This window comes from Falco rusticolus, chromosome 7 (genome assembly GCF_015220075.1).
Source record: "Falco rusticolus isolate bFalRus1 chromosome 7, bFalRus1.pri, whole genome shotgun sequence".
Classification (NCBI taxonomy): domain Eukaryota; kingdom Metazoa; phylum Chordata; class Aves; order Falconiformes; family Falconidae; genus Falco; species Falco rusticolus.
In genome coordinates, this window is record NC_051193.1 from 5944351 (window position 1) to 5958009 (window position 13659).

Below are 13659 nucleotides of genomic sequence, written 5' to 3' on the forward strand. Positions count from 1 at the left end.
GGCTGGGCGCAGGGGCGGTGGCGGGCTCGCCTCAGGCCCCGCCGCGCAGCAGCAGGACCCGGCGCCCTCCCGCGCCATCCGCGCCGCGATCACGAGTCGGCGCCCGCCTCTCCCCCACCCGCCCCCCGTGACGGCCAAGATGGCGGCGCGAGGAGGCGGCGCGGAGGGGAGGGGGGATCCCGCCTGAGACGCCCACACGGCGGGGAGGCGGCGAAGGCGAGTGCGGGCTCCGCTAAGATGAGATAAGGGCGCGGGGACCGGGCGCGCTCCCCCCTCTTTGCCCCCTTCGCCCTCCCGCTCCTCGGCGCCGGGGGCGGGCGCCGCCGGCGGCAGTTCCCCGCTGCCCCGGGGAGCGCGGCCCCCGCCCGAGGTGAGGGCTGCGGGGCGGCGGGGGAGCGCGCCGGGCTGTCAGCGCGGCGGGGGCTCCCCGCGGGGCGGGCGCTGTGGCGAGCCCGGGCCGGCGGGGCAGGGGCGTGCGGCGGGGCCGGCGGCGCGCTGGGCTGTCAGTGCCGGGCGGGGGAGGCCGGGCGCCGGCGGGCGAGGGGCTGAGGGAGGCGCGGGGGCGGCGGTAACTTTCCGCTGGGCCGCGGCGGGAGGGGGGAAAACTTTCTCCTTTTCCCCGCCGGGCCGGTGCTTCGCGCCAGCCCCCTGCCGCGGCCGCGGCCGGGCCGGAGCGGCGGAGCCCGGGGCCGGCTTGCGGGGCCGCGGCGGCCGGCGCTCCTCAGGGCGGAGGGCTGCCCGCGCCGCGCCTGAGCGCTCCGCGCTGACCTGCCATGTTACAAAGGCAGCGCAGGAGCCCGCGGGCGGGCTGGGGGGCGAGCGGCCGGCCGGGGGAGCGGGCGGGGCTGTGTGCCCGCATCGCGGCGTCAGCGGGCACCGCACGGGCAGCGGCGGCGGGCGGGGGACGGCGGCCCGTTCCCGGCGGCTCCGCAGCCCGGCTGTCGGTCCGTCGGTGTGCCCGGCCACCGCTCGGTGTGCCCGGCAGAAATGAGCCCTGACATTTTTATCACGCTTGTATCACGCTGTCAGCGCATAGCGTAAGTTCTTGGCCCGGGGACGGTAATATTTAGTAACTTCTTAGTAATGGTTGTTATTCCGGAGTAATTTCAAACGGGCTGCGTTTAAAAATGTGCTGCCTGTGAGTGTTGATTTGCTAAAAATGAGGTCTTGGCTTGGCGCTTAGTCCTGAAGTTTGATTTTTTTTTTTTTTTTTTTTTTTAAATTAACCAAGCAGAATTGTGGTGTTCTGGACAGCTTTTTACTTCATTTCACAATTTTTTCTGGAACTGTTGCTCAACTGGAGGTTTCCGTAAAGAGTGTTACGTTACAGTACATAATCTTTCACTTTCTGAATGATTAAACACAAATATTTAATCTTGGCAAGTATCTGTGGTGGTTTAGGGAAACTCATTGAGTTAGTCTGGCCAAGGAAGGTCGACGGGGAGTGAATGGATTATTTCTGGTTTGTGTGTCTAGCGTACAAGTCTTACTTTATAAGTCTCCCATTGCTCTCTTCTTTAAAAAAAAATCATATATTTAGAGTATCGGTGAAACTCTGTCTTGCTTTTAGAGTATTGAGGAGCCTGTAAGCTCATTTAAAGCGAATGTTAAAGTGGAACTGCAGCTCCAGTAAATGAAGCGAAGTTTTCTAGGGGTATTCATGACTTGGCATTGAAATTGTTTTAATTATCAAAAATAGAGCATTAGAGTTTTTGTGGTTAGCTTTTGGGGAAGGGGAAAATTGCATGGAGCCTTAAAGACAGAGCAAAAAACCATTATGCTTCTCTACAGCCTTAAGAGCTTGTGCGACGTACATATTTTACTTACTCTAGAAACGCTAGGGTCTAGCTGGATGAGGTTCTTTGCTGAAGTTCGTGAGCAGTTTCTGCTCCTTTGGAACAGGCTTTACCCAATGGCCTCCTTTAAGCAGTGAACTTACTACAAAGTAGCACAAAAAGGTCAGACCTGTTCCAACAGGCAGTAAGGCCAAAAGGCATGAGGACCACTTTTTGTCAAACACAGGCTTACTTAGAAATGTTTTCCCAGTATTATGGATAATCATATGTGTGAGTTTTTGTACTTCTTGTAGCAGGGTGGTTGTAGGTACAGCTTGTTCTCTGTGCTTTACTTGGATATATTGCTGGTATGGCACTTAATGGAATTTCTGTATGCATTAATAGCAATATTAGCAATTTTGTAGTTACGTGGCCAGAGTTAATTATTAGTTAGTAAAAGCACAAATATTGACATAGCCTGGCACACACTATAGGGCTCAGGTGAGCGTAGCTGATTTGGGTCAAGCATTAGGAACAATGTAAATAACCTGGTCCTATTACGTGCTTGAAAGGGAAAGTAGCAAGGTAGAGAGTAGAGCCTAGCTGGTGCTCCTGAAGAGAATGAGATTGTTTCAGGAAGGTGTCTCAAACTACTGTGTCACTCTTACAAGGGAATTGTGGCACCACTGTGCAGAAGTGAGTCCGGCAGTTTCTAATCTACAGGATTTTGCATTGAGGCGTTTACTAATTTCTAGGTAAATTCCTGCTGTAGTGTGTGATAGCTAGAGAAAACTGTCTTGTGACTCCTAAGTAGAGGAAGATGATATCTAGACTGAGCTGAGTAATGATAATGGGATTTGTTAATCTTGAAGTTTTAAATCGGGAAGAAGAATTTGCAGTGTCACTTACATCTTCAGCATCCTTTTGCTATTTCCATCATACCTCCTAGCAACTGAATTGGAGTTGGTTTTGCAAGTCATAGTAGATTGAAATGCTTTTTATAAGTGACTGTAGGAACAGTTGCACTCATGGTCAAACATCAGCAGGCTGTGGAAAGGGACTAGTACAAGAACTACTTAGCCAAAACCTTTCTTGAATCTTCAGTATCTCCTGAAATGAAGACTTGCTGGAAGTTTTCTTTCCATTCAGCGTCCTTTACTCAACTTTGACCTTGGGTTTTTAAAAATGTGGTGTTGGCCTGACCAAAAACTTGGAGGCTAAAATGTTGCACAATTTGTTGGATTAAAAAAAAAATAATCAATGTGACGTTGCTCAAACATTATGTTTGAGGTATTGGTGATTTCAAAGTATGTTGCTGTCTGACAGGGTTCCAGTAGCTCAGGTTTTGATACATCCGTAGCTGTGGATTTTTAAGGTATTTGTTCTGAAGTTTCCTGGAAAGAACTGTAATACTTCTCAAAAGGAGAGGGAAAGGACCAAAAAAAGACACTGAAATAACTTCTATTTAAGTGCCTTAACAAAGCATGATGTAATTTATGTGGATTGGTGTGTTTCCAGTACAATTCTCTTGTTTGTAAAAAAGAAACTATTTAAATTGGACTTGTCTGTGATGTATTGAGATTTCAAACTTTTTTTATGCTAACTCTCCTAAAAGCAAACCAGCCCCCCCGCCCCCAACCAAACCCTTGAAAGATTTGGCACCTTTGAAGAAAGTTTAGGTTGAGCTTTCACAAAAAACAAGGGTAGAGATTTAAAGGTCTGAGTTGTATGTGTCCTTCATCCTGCTGTAGCCTCGCTGGGTGGTCGTAGGCAAGAGCCCAGAAAAGGCCCTGCATCTATTCCCTCGTATCAGTCCTGTATATAAATAATATTTGCTACTGTGAGCACAAACCATGATAGAAATGTTATGCCATGCTAAAAGCAGCAAATCCTCTGCAAGCTAAAGCCAGTTACGCCTTGCCATAACTGAGGATAGCTATACAGGTAGGAGATGAATACGTACAAATGGTGAATGCGTCACCACTGTTCAACTACTTAAAATCAGCTGTTTTCTAACAGTGGTACTGACAGAGTAATAACCTCAAGTGAATGAGGTTCTTTGCTATATTGCATAATAAGCCTTGGATATTTTCTTCTATCCTTCAGTTCAGGCTTAGTCTATGACGGGTCTGGAAGCTTGGTCTATGACTGGTCTGGGAATACTCTGCCGATGCATGTATGCTTATAAAGTGCCCCCACAGACTATAAAGTAAAAATTAAAACGTACCGTGAAGGCTATGTGAGGCAGTGATGCCCAGAGGTTTGATCTATAGCAGTCATTTTAGGAGCAGTCTGTGATGCAGAAGTCACTGCTAGTTCCCTAAAGAGTGCACAAACAGTACCAGAAGGAAATTGTGGAGGAGAAGTGGAAACAAAACACTTCTGAAAGCGTGGCCCTACTTTTTCAAATGGCATATTTTTACCCCCTCAAAGTGTATTTTCATGTATTAGATACAGGGTTACTGTAGATGCCAAAATAGAAGGAAATTAATGTAAACATTAACGGAGGGGCGGGGGGGTGTGTGCGCATGTGAAAGAAGGAGGAACTATGGTATAGAAATAGGATGGAAAGAGTAAGGAAGGGTGTTAGTTGGCCAATTATATCCTCACTATTTGATTTTTACTGTAAAATTTGACTTGTTTTAATTTGGGTCAGGAAAAAATCATTAATACTAATTAATGACATTATTTCAGTTTAGCCATTTGAAATAAGTGGACAAGCAGTAAGTGTGCTGTATGAGTTTTGTGTATGTACTTGCAAATGAAAAAGTCCCAAGAGGAAACCCCCACTTTTTTGTGTGCAAGCATTATGCAAACAAGGAGAAGGGCAGTGTAGGCTCGACTCCAATTTTGGTTTTGTCTTGAGCTTCAGAAGAAACTTGTGGGCTTAAGGAATTATTCTCAGTTGTACAACCAAGATGAGGATCTGGCCCAGCTCCAGTAGCTTCCGTATGCCAGCAAGTTTGTCTGCATATTTTGACTATAAAATTACAGTGAAAGAGTCGATGCTGTCCAGATCCTGCAAGTGCAAAAGTAATGAGGCTCAGCACAGTGCTGTCAGTTAAATCCTGGTACAGGAGCAGTGTTGTAACAAATTGTACAACTTTGTAGTGACCTTGTATGTCTAACTCCTGTTCTGAAGCAGTAGTTACCTTAGCATACCATTGCACTTCGGGTAATTTACTGTGATTATTGGGGGGATACTCTAATGTTGCTTTATATTGCTTTGCTAGCTAACCTAACTAGGAGATTGTCACAGCAATATGTTAGGTGATAGATATATTTGTAGCTGGACTGGTAACGGTACATTCACACTTTTCTGTGGGGCGGATGATGAACTTTTTGCTAACTGTGTGTAGAGATTTTACTAGATGAGGAAGGTATTAGTCAGTGTTACCTCTCCATTAAACCTTTCCAATGTGGTGTAGATCATCTGCAAACAGCAGTTACAGCCCTGCAGCCGCAGGCTGTGTGGGTCATCTACTCAGTGTCTGTAATTTGCAGCGTGGCTGGGTCCAGTTTTCTTGCCTTACATGACATTTTTGTGGGCCAGAGAAAAAAAGAAGGTTAAATGTTCTAAGTCACAATGAAAGTGTATTTTAAAAGTAGAAAAAATGTTAGGAAACAATTCCCACCTGTCTTTTCCCCCACCACACCATGCATTCAGAGTTTTAATTTGGGTAGAGAATGGCTTCAAAACTAAACTGTGGTTGCGTGTGTATCCAGATATGGCTGGGTGAAAGCAGGCTACTTCTGTCGCTCTTGGTTCACGTACTTTGACGTTTTCAGTGACAGATTTTGGGTTTGAAGTTCAATCTTGGAAGATTTGCTGCTTTCATTTGCCTTTATCTACTATGCCAAGGAAAACAGAAGGTTCTGTTTGGGGGACTTCTCCTTTTAAAAGTTGTATAATGCATAGTTGTACAAAAAACATGGACTAACTCTCCTCCTGAACTCTTCTTTGGCTGTAGTAATATTTACATTTTATAGTGCTTACCTTGGCTTCCCTCCCTATCATTTGCTATAAATTGTTCTGTGCATCCCTCCCTACAAAGACAGTTATACTTCAGAAATTATTTCCATTCTTTGGTTGTGCTTTTTGGCCACAAATACTGTAATCTAGAAAGAAAAGTAGAAGTTTTAAAACTGGCCTGGTTAAGATTTCTCTCTGTCATGAATCTCATGGGATACTTGAATGTCACTTCCTTGAATTTCTGTAGTCGGGGATGAATATCATGGGATTTTGCTGTGGCACAGCTGTGGTAAACACCTAAGCTGTCTGTGCCTTGTTAGACCCTCTTAGTAAATGCTTTGATTTTATTGAGACTAAAACCAGCAAAGAAGAACAAACGTGGAAGACTTGGTGGGTGATGCTGGAAAGTATAGAAGATGTAGAAAATGCCTGATCTCTCTCCCTCAGGGTGAAGTCTGTTCCTTCCTGCCTTCTCTCTGCCAGTTACTCAGCTTCTTCCTCCAAGCTTTGAACTCTAGATGGCGAGTCCTTGCTCATTGACTGAGCAATCCCACTGAATCTAGATTAGCCTCTGAATTTAGGCCTGATTTTTCTTTCTTCCTAGGCATTACTGAACAAATCTGCTTGTCCCTTAGTTCTTGGCCTGTATTCCTGTTTTCTGCTCCCAACCTCATGGTCTTCTGTTCTGTCCCTGCGCTTTTATCCGGCACTTTTCTGTTTCCTGGGCACCTCTTAGAGATCCTTTGTTGCTAAGTTTTCTGAGCGCTCACGATTATCTCCTCAGCTGTTTGGATCAGAGTGTGTTAACCATGAGTTGGTACAGAAGATTGCGAATGGGTCTGCAAAACACTTGATAGCAATTCTAGCCCTGTGATGTCTAGGGGCAGAACAATGCTGTGGTTTTTCTTGTTTTGTTTTTTTTTTTATATCCCAATATGTTTCTTAGCACTAGTGCTACTACTGCAGCACCAAAGGGAGTTTAGTGGAGGCTAGTGGTTTCTTATTAATTACTGCTTCGTCTGACATGAGTGCAGATGTATGCAATAGGGTTTAAAAAGTAATGCAGTGATCACTTTAGCCCTGTTTGTTAGCAGCTTTCTCTGTTGCTGTAATTTGTTTAACTGTAGTAGTAGGAAATGTGAAGAAAAAGTATAGGCAAGATCCTACTGAAAAATAAAAATGCGATGAGAAGTTCTGGTTGTATTGAGGTGATAATGTAGGTCCTTTGCATCTTGTTTCTTGAACAAGTGGATCTTTTACCTGATAGGTGGACGACAACAAACTAGTTGTAAATATGCTCTACAAGCTGCAAGTACTACGAAACGCAGCTGCAGGTACACTGGCAGCAGTCTCCTTGTAATGCATGAAGGTATATTTTTCTTTTTCTTTCCCTTAACTCTCCTCCTTGACTTTCCAGAGAGTGGACTAGGAAACATGTTTTTTGAAGTGTCCACTGGGAAATTATTCATATGCTAATGCTGCTTATTTCTTAGTTTTTGCAGCTGTGGTTGAGGTCTGCGGGTGATCCTTAAAATCATAACTTCTGACACTCCTGGAAACTTTATATTACAGATCATTAGACAAAATTGTAGTTTCTCATTGGGCAAAAATACGTAGTGCTACTGCTGCATGCTCTCTTTGTAGGCTTGTGTGAAAATGTTCAAAGTCAGTTACTGAAGAGTAAGTGAAACTGGTGCTTGTGGATTAGAAGGACCGGCACCAGGGGCTGGTTCGCTCTCTGCGCTGTCGCGCACATACACACACACCCCCAGCCCCCTTGCTGCAGGAGTCATGAGCTAGCAGTGCTGACTGCTTCTGCCTGATCTGAAATAAGTTGGTCTTGCAGGCTGGGGTTATAAACAGAATCTTGAACTTTGTACTCCCAAAAATGTAATTTCGATCATCTAGTGTAGGGGGTTTTCCCCGCTTTTTGCCATTTCAGGAACTGAAGCAAATCTTTCATGGTTTGCTTAATTCCCCCTGAGATGTGTTTCCTCCTAGCCTTGCTTACATTACAATTTGTTTTCTGCATCTTCTCACAGTCATCTTCCTAGAGCGTTCTCCAAGTCTTGGCCTCATTTAGGCAAAGTTTATTTTTGACTACAGCCTTGCTGATGCTAACGAGTTGTTCTGGGAGATTGAAGTCTGGAAGTCTCCAGCGAGGTATTCTCCTCAGTCCTGGAGTGGAGTGCTGTTGCATCAAAATACTTAAATGCAGCACAGGCTGCCTGGCTTGCGCATGCCTCGGTGTCAAATACAAGCTCAAGCTCTCTGGGGTCCTACCAGTGTTTAAAAGTGGTCATACTAGTGTTTACCATAACTGAAAAAAAAGTGAATTTTTGACAGTAAATGGCAAGCAGACTGTAACCCTAGCTGCAAGAACAGGGAATGGGAATAAGGTGGCTACATGGAAGAGTACATGTGTATTGCTTATTGTGGAGTAAAAAGCATCTGTTTAAATACCATAATCTTGCAAAGAGCAACAGTGTCTTGAAGTAGACTTTGAGAGGTTATTGAGCTAAAAGGTGTTACCTAGCTGTGAAAGTGTTCTATGAATAGACACAGAAGGTATTTATCAGAAAATAGCGGAAGAGTTGAAATGATTTGAAGTGTCTGGCTCAACCGTTCTTTGATTGATTTTAGTTTTTTAAAGCATGAAATGTTGTTTACACTCTTAAAATATCAATGCAGCGTAAAACTTGATATTTTGTTTCTTTATTTTAAACCAGTTTAAATCCTGGTTTCATACACTTTTTTTTAATGTAACCTTGTCTTAGCAAGGGACTCCTACAGTTCACAATGTTCATTTAATGTGACTGATGCTTGGAATGTGTGCTAAGTGTAAGTTTCAACAAATGTGTACATTGTTTAATTGTTGTTTTTACTGTTTCTGTAGGGAATGAAACTTTAACAAGAAGTCTATGTTAAAGCCTGGCTGACAGCAAGAGAGGCAAAGTGTAGAAGCAATGCCCTGATGAAAAGGTAGGGAACACATTGGTAGAGATTTCAAAAGACTTGTGTTCTGACTTGAAAGAATTCCTGTGATGTTTTAGGTGCTTCCACTTGGTTCCCAGGATTGTTTGCTTGCTATGAAGAATATACCGGGGGGGAGGGGAACCCAAACTTGTCTGTCACTTTTGCCAGGCAACTTTGGCACTTACATGTTCTCAAGACTGTTGAGCTGTCATGTGATTTGTGCAGCCTCATGCCTGAGAAATGGTTCTGAGTAGCCATAGCAGGACTGACTGATCCGGTTAACTTCATTTTGCTCTTGCATGACTAGCCACCGCATTTCTGTGTGTTGGCAGGGTAATGCAGCAGTACACATATGAGACTGAAATCCTAGGGGCTGTTAGAATTTTACTGGCAAGTTTTAAAAATTGGTCATTGCTTTGTTTGGTTGTCTACTCTTCATGTACCTTCAAAGGAAGTTCTTGGAAAGTGATTATATGATGAATGCTTTAATTAAAAAAAACCAACACAATTTTTGATAAAGCTTAGGAGTGTTTTAAAAAAAGGGTGTTGCAGAGCACTGCACTGGTTTCCATCCTATGCTAGGAGCCATTCATTTTTTGTTTACAAACATAGCCTGACTCCAAAGAGATGTTAACAGGGTAAAATGTCATCTGCTTTAGACAGAAAATGGACCTCAAATTGATAAGCTATTTAATGTTCTCAAAGGAAAATGCATGATGGAATGGAAATAAAGACAAGATTAAAAGATTACAAGGCAGTTGTATTTGTGTCTGCCAGAGGTGGACTGGTGCAACTGTTCTAGTCAGACAGTCCTTACTGTTATCTTTCACAAGTTGTGTATCTCTTGCACATGCAAAAATCATAAAGTAAACCCTTTTTGCTATCTGGGGAACTCCTGGAAAGAAGCTGGCACTGCTAGAGCAGTTGTTCTTGTCTGGGGCCCAATAACAAGTTACCTCTACAAAGGTTTGTGGGTAGGAGCAGGTTGTATGAATTGTATCAGTATCTTTTTCCTTGAAAATGGTCTAGTGCCTCTGTAGTAAACTCTGCTTCATGAAACATCATGCCTGGTTGCTGCTGCAGAGATGGAATATACGGCACATCCACATTATTTCTGGTCATGTGATGGGGAAAAAGCTGATGTGTACTTCCCTCTTATAGTATTTGAATGAAAAATGTGATCTGTTCAAAAAGCTTGGACACAGATTTAGTTGTTTTGTGTGAGCTGCTATAAAATCATGCCTTTCAATTTTTGTTTGCTTTCTATATGAAAGTTGTGTGTAGCTTGTAGCAAATAGAAAAAAAACTTTTTTGGATGCAGAATAAGTTAACATAATATGCTCTGCTTTCTGAATTCAGGTTTAGATCAAAGTCCCACTGATAGTTTATCACAAAAGGGTCAGCCACATGGAATTCCTGTAAACCTCCTGATCATCTTGTAATAGCAGATTGTTTTGCCCTTTGCAGCAGACAGGTTCTCTTAACACTAGTAATATATCTATAGCATTAGATCACAAAGCTGATTTTTCAGATTAATCTCTTCTGCACAGTTGCTAAAATGCCAGCACCTATCAATTACACCAGTGGTGACAGTTACTGAAAATTATTTCTTCATAAACATTTAGGAAGTATTAATATGTTGATATTGAAAAATGAAATTGAATAAACAATGAAACTGAGTTTACAGTTTGTCTTTCAGCAAAGTAATCAAGGTAATAGTTTGTGGATCTGTGGCAGGATCATCTGATTGTATCCCCTGTTCCCATATTTTTAGAAACTGCAGAAAGCCGTCTTTTCTCCCACATTTGTACAGTTATGATCTGCAAAGTCTGTGTGTGTTTTTTAGTAAGTTCTTACAAGTCAGTTTGCTATTTGCAAGCATAAAGTGGTTTTTACTGATGTTTATCATGCTTAATTTGTAGGGGTATTAGTTATATGCAGTTCGTTTAAAATGGTTGTCATGAGATGGCTCGAAGACTATATATTGCACTTGTTTCCAGGGACTTTTGTAAGAGGTTACATTTATGATGCCATGGCATTGTCCAAGTGTAGAGAAGCAATAGTAGCTGCTTCTCAGTGTGACACTGTTAATGTTGAATTTCACCTGGGACCTGCTGTTTCAAGCAAAACCCTTGTACAGTGTGACATTATTTCTGGTTTTTTTCTTACCTGGAGGTTGACTTGCAGTACTTTGTGATGCATATAATTTTAACATGCTTTGGAATACCTTCATTTGTAAGAGTTTCTAGAGAAATTATTCAGATTTTTCACTTTATGTGAAATTGCTTTTTACAGAACGATTATTTGTCACTGAATTAGCTGTCATTATATATCTTCTTTCTGGGGTCTGTTAACATAAATTTTGCGTAAGTATGTTCTCACAGTAAACAGATGTTGAAAATTTTAGTATCACAGTAGCTGTAGTAAAGTTGAAGTTGGCTTGAATAAAATACCACTGAATTGTTTTGATATCTTTTGCATTTTATACCTTTTTTTTTTTAGCTGGAAGCCTTTGTATCAGAAGGCAAAGATCGCAGAATCATCATAGGATGGTTTGGGTTGGAAGGGACCTTCAAGCCCATCCAGTCCCACCCCCCTGCCTGGGTAGGGACACCTTCCACCAAGCCAGGTTGCTCCAAGCCCCGTCCAACCTGGCCTTGGACACTGCCAGGGATGGGGCAGATCGGAAGGGATGATACATCATAAGCTAGGCCTTCCCCGCGCCCCCCGCCTTCTGTAAAAGCTGCATTAAATTATGAAAGTCTTGCTGACTTGTGTATTACTTGCTGTAACCTTAGGAAGCAAATTTGTGTGATAGCAGGTGTTTGTATGTAGGGGATTCTAATTTTAACTGGTTCTAAATGAGGAGACCTTGTCCCAGTTTTGCTTGAAAGGGGTTTTGGGAAAAAATGAATGTTTGAATTTAAGAACTTTTGCTATGAAATTAATATGAAATAATGAATTGTGAGGCTTAAATTGTGAGGTAGGTATGATTCTTCAGTATGATGTGTATATATATCTTTCTGTTTATTTGTAATGCTGTCTTGGCTAATTAAACTGGAATAGTGTACTGCTAATACACTGAATTTGTAAGACTTAGTTGCTATTTTAACAGTCATAGTTTGTATAAATTTTTATTCCTAAAATACTGTTTTGTTTTCAACTTAAAAGGCTTTGTGAAGCACTCTAGAAAGTGGTGTATTTATGTGAAATAATGCTACTGAGAAAAGTAACAAAACTTTCTATTTTTCTAACTTAGAATCACTAAGGCATAGTTCAGTTTCGTAGTGTTTCTGTTGCTTTGTACTGAGCCTGTGGTTACAGGGCATTTTTCATACACAACCATGCAAGACTTAGCTTTCAGTCTACCTTTTGTCTTTTGATTGAAAACTTTTTCACTAGAGCTCATGATGGGGTAAGCATTGAGCTTAAATTGTTTAGTTGGTAGCTTTTACTTAGCCAACTCTTTCTTCCTCCGCAGTTCTTGAGGAGTATTTTGGGGTTTATACTGGTGTGTGTATATATATACATTCATAGAACACCCTCTGTCTTGTATCTTTGACCACAGCTCTTTTCTGATCTATGTTCTAAAGTATTCATTATTTTCTTTGTGCATTTCTTGATGCATTTTCAAATGATACTTTTTTAAAAGCTACTACTTACACTCCCTTGCATGTTTTAAGTAGTTGGTTTTTTTGGACTTCAGAGCAAATGCTTGCCCTGTGTGTTGTAGCTTAAAAACCCCACCACTGTTATTGCTTATCCATTGATTTAGAGTCAGTGTTGGTTGGTAAAGTTAAAAGGTTTTTTTGCTAGTTAAAATGTAGTATACCATAGTTTTACAGAGAATTGTTAGTGTTACAAAATATTTAGAACTTAAGTTGCGTTAGCTGAAAGATATTAGTGTTTGGTTGTATGTTAGAGTTTAAAGATGCTTTATGAAACTTACATTCTGAATTTGCTGAAGCCAGATGTACAGTGAAGTAATAGGCAGCATATGCAGTGGTTGAATTTGTGTGTCTTTGGATATATCACTCAGAGAAGTTTGAGTTTGTAGTTATTACGCTCATATACTGCTAATTGAGTAACGTATTCCAGATGTTTTTGAAATAATTGAATTTAGGCTAAATTAAGCACAGTTTTGTAACTGCGTTCTCTCTTCTCTCAGAAAGCAAGCCGAACAGTTCATTTACAAACTGTTACACTGCTTTATATAGATGATTGTTTCCCAGTAATCGTGTTCTCAAGTGTCCCATATTGATCATTAACTATATAGAAAGAAACAAAAGTCTGATGGTTTGTGGGGTTTTCTTGGTATTTTCTTGAATAATGTAAATAATCCTTAAATAAAAACTGTTACTCATTTCCTTGCAACTTTAGAAGCCAGACAAGTCAGTTGCTCCAACAAAATAAAAACAACCTACAAAATAAGAGCCAGAAGATGGAATTGCCTTTCTTGCACTGGTGGATGAGGCTGATATAGTAGTCAGGCACAGGCTGACATTTTTTTCTTCCTGAGCCGGGGCTGGTGCTGGAAATCTGAGCAATTTGATTAAATGCACAGTATCAATTTAGGAAATAATTTTCTTAATTTCCAGTGAAAGATGTCTAATTTTATTTTGCTTGTTTTAATGAAGATTTGTTGGTAAAGCCCAAGAATTATAATTGTATGAAGTTTGATAAGGCTTGATACTTGCTACCTAGAGCAGAAAATAAAGGGAAATAAAGCAGATGAAATAAAAATGACACGAGAACTGAAGTCTTGTACCAACCATTCAAACAGTTTTAAATTCTGGTTTTTGAGTTTCTGAACATTAGCAAGCTCTTCAGACTCCTGTATTTTAAGTTTCTCTCGTGAAAAAATTTTACACCCAAACAAAATTAATTCAACAAAAGTGAGTTTTAAATATCATGTCTGGTTTAAGAAGTCTGGAA

General features: G+C 41.7%; 1 protein-coding gene across 1 annotated transcript in view; it reads left to right on the forward strand.

Annotated features, from left to right (window-relative positions):
• Positions 1-224: 224 nt before the first annotated feature.
• DENND4A (DENN domain containing 4A) overlaps positions 225-13659 on the forward strand; it is a 56369-nt gene continuing 42934 nt past the window's right edge. The window contains 2 exon segments of the mRNA XM_037396230.1: positions 225-370; positions 8645-8730. The gene's annotated coding sequence lies outside the window, so the exon portion shown is untranslated.